The sequence below is a fragment of the Triticum dicoccoides genome, chromosome 1A (genome assembly GCF_002162155.2).
Source record: "Triticum dicoccoides isolate Atlit2015 ecotype Zavitan chromosome 1A, WEW_v2.0, whole genome shotgun sequence".
In the NCBI taxonomy this organism is placed as follows: Eukaryota; Viridiplantae; Streptophyta; class Magnoliopsida; order Poales; family Poaceae; genus Triticum; species Triticum dicoccoides.
In genome coordinates, this window is record NC_041380.1 from 157,505,442 (window position 1) to 157,509,157 (window position 3,716).

Consider the following 3,716-nt stretch of genomic DNA (forward strand, 5'->3'; position numbering starts at 1 on the left):
AGTGGGTGCAGGCGGCGGCGAGTGGCGTGGCGCCACGTGGCAGCGGCGGGGCTGGCCGGACGTGTCCGGCGCCGTCCGGACGTGTCCGGGGGCGGCGGATCTGAGATTTTAGGGTTTCGGGGGAGGAGACCCGGGATTTGGAATGGGGGGGGGTCTATTTATAGGCATAGAGGGAGTTAGGAGAGTCCAAATGAGGTGCGGTTTTTGGCCACGCGATCGTGATCGAACGCTCTAGGACATGGAGCAGAGTTTGGTGGGTTTTGGGCCAAATTGGAGGGGTGTTGGGCTGCAACACACACGAGGCCTTTTCGGTCCCTCGGTTAACCGCTGGAGTATCAAAAAAAGTCCAAATGATACGAAACTTGACAGGCGGTCTACCGGTAGTAAACCAAGGCCGCTTGGCAAGTCTCGGTCCAATCCGGAAATGTTTAATCCCCACACACGAAAGAAAGCTAGAAATGACCACCGGAGGAGAACGAAGCACCGGAATGCAAAACTGACAACGGGGAAAATGCTCGAATGCATGAGATGAACAGGTATGCAAATGCAATGGACATGATGACATGATATGAGATGCTTGACAACGACAACAACACACGGAGGCAAAACCCGAACCCTAGGAAATAAATAACTTAACGCCGGAAACGGCAAGAGTTGGGGTACAAATAGGGAAAGTTACATCCGGGGTGTTACAGCACTCCACCACTACGAAAGGATCTCGTCCCGAGATCTAGGACTGAAAGAACGCCGGGTACTCAGAACAGAGGTGATCCTCGCGTTCCCAGGTAGCTTCACGGTCGGAATGGTGTGACCACTTGACTTTGAGAAATTTGATTGACTTGTTGCGAGTCTTGCGTTCAGTCTCTTCAAGAATAGCAACTGGGTGCTCACGATAAGAGAGATCTTCTTGGAGCTCAATGTCCTCGAAGTTGACGGTGCGGTCAGGAGTCATGAAGCACTTTCGAAGCTGAGAGACATGGAACATGTCATGAACATTTGCAAAGTTTGAAGGAAGCTCAAGTTGATAGGCGAGGTCGCCTCTCTTGCTGACAATCTTGAAAGGTCCCACGTATCTAGGGGCAAGCTTCCCTTTGATACCGAAGCGACGAGTACCTTTCATAGGAGAGACGCGGAGGTAAACATGATCTCCGATCTCGAAAGCCAAATCACGGTGCTTACTATCATAGTAGCTCTTCTGGTGGGATTGGGCTGCTTTGAGGTTATCTCGAATGACTTTGCACATTTCTTCTGCCTCTGTGATTAAGTCATTACCCAAAAGCTGACGTTCACCGGTTTCAGACCAGTTGAGAGGGGTACGGCACTTCCTGCCATACAGAATTTCAAAAGGGGTCTTGCCCGAACTTGCTTGAAAATTGTTGTTGTAGGAGAATTCAGCATAAGGAAGACAATCCTCCCACTTCATGCCGAAGGAGATCACACAAGCCCTGAACATATCTTCAAGAATCTGGTTGACACGCTCGACTTGACCGCTTGTTTGAGGATGGAAAGCTATGCTGAAGCGGATGTTGGTGCCCATGGCCTTCTGGAAAGAATCCCAAAACTTCGAGGTAAAGATGCTGCCACGGTCTGAGGATATCACTTGAGGAATACCGTGCAGAGAGACAATACGAGAGGTATAGAGTTCCGCCAATTGAGCTGCAGTGATCGACTCTTTGATAGGCAGAAAGTGAGCCACTTTGGTGAGTTTGTTGATGACAACGAATATAGCATCATTGCCATGCTTGGACTTTGGAAACCCAGTTACGAAGTCCATTTCAATGTGGTCAAACTTCCATTCTGGAATGGCAAGAGGTTGGAGGAGACCAGCTGGCCTTTGGTGTTCTGCCTTCACTCTTCTGCAGACATCACATTCATTCACGAATTGAGCGATCTCGCGCTTCATTCGAGTCCACCAATAAGCTTGCTTAAGGTCCTGATACATCTTCGTGCTCCCAGGGTGGATGGAGAGGAGAGAATTGTGAGCCTCGTTCATGATCACTTTACGGAGGTCACCTTTGGGCACAACAATACGATCCTCAAAGAAAAGAGTGTCCTTGTCATCAAGGCGGTAGCACTTGTACTTGGACTGACTCTTGGCAATCCCAATCTTCACCTTTTTCACCATAGCATCAAGAAGCTGGGCTTGGCGAATCTGGTCTTTTAAGGTAGGAGAGACTTGAAGGTTGGCGAGGAAACCTTGAGGAACAACTTGCAGATTAAGTTTGTGGAAAGCTTCACAAAGCTCGGGCTGATAAGGCTTGAGAATCAGACTGTTGCAGTAAGCCTTCCTGCTCAAAGCGTCAGCAATCACATTGGCCTTGCCTGGAGTATACTCAATACTCGGATTATACTCTTGAATCATTTCAACCCATCGAGTTTGCCTGAGGTTGAGATTAGGCTGAGTGAAGATGTACTTGAGACTCTTGTGATCAGTGAAAATGTCCACTTTTCTTCCCAATAGAAGATGTCTCCAAGTCAAAAGAGCATGCACAACTGCCGCCAACTCGAGATCATGAGTGGGGTAGTTCTTCTCATTAGGCTTCAACTGGCGAGATGTATAAGCAACAACTTTCTTCTCTTGCATCAATACTGCGCCAAGACCTTGGAGAGAGGCATCACAAAAGACCTCGTACAGCTTGGATTCATCAGGTGGAGTCAGAACTGGAGCAGTGATCAATTTCTCTTTCAAAGTGTTGAAAGCAATATCACACTCCGGAGACCAAACGTACTTGACGTGCTTCTGGAGAAGATTTGAGAGAGGCTTCGCGATCTTAGAAAAATTTTCAACGAATCTTCGGCAATAGCTTGCGAGACTGAGGAAGCTACGGAGCTACTTCACGTTCTGAGGAGGTTCCCAATTCACAATTGAGGACACCTTCTCAGGATTCACGGCAATGCCCTTGGCAGAGATGATATGACCAAGATAAAGAACCTCATCGAGCCAAAATTCACACTTGGAGAACTTGGCGTAGAACTGATGTTCTCTGAGCTTATCAAGAACCAAACGCAAGTGCTTGGCATGATCTTCCTTGTTCTTCGAGAAAACCAGAATGTCGTCGAGATAGACCAAAACGAAGTCATTGGTGTAGGCATTGAAGATGAAGTTCATCATGCGAGAGAACGTCGGAGGAGCGTTGGCGAGGCCAAAAGACATGACAGTGTATTCATATGAACCAAAGCTTGTTATGAATGTTGTCTTGGGAATATCTTCTTCACGAATGCGAATCTGGTGATAACCCATATGGAGATCAAGCTTGGAGAATACTTGGGCACCTTTGAGTTGCTCGAACAGCTCATTGATGTTGGGAAGTGGGTATTTGTTCTTGATGGTCTTCTTGTTCACTGGACGGTAATCAACACAAAGTCGGTCCGTTCCATCCTTCTTCTTCACAAAAAGAACACCACAACCCCATGGAGAAGAACTAGGCCGGATGAGACCCATTTTCTCTTGCATATCGAGTTGCTTCTTCAGCTCCTTCAACTCTTCAGGTCCGAGCTTGTAAGGACGTTTGCACACAGGTTCCGTACCAGGCTCAAGATCAATAACGAATTCAACTGGCCGGTGCGGAGGCATTCCTGGGAGCTCTTCTGGAAAGATGTCTTGGTATTCGCAAACGACTGGAATTTGCAAGATGGCATCCAATTCACCCTTCTCATTGAGAGAAAACAGACGGATAGTATCATCATGAGCGGCAAAGACAATTACATCCTCAGAC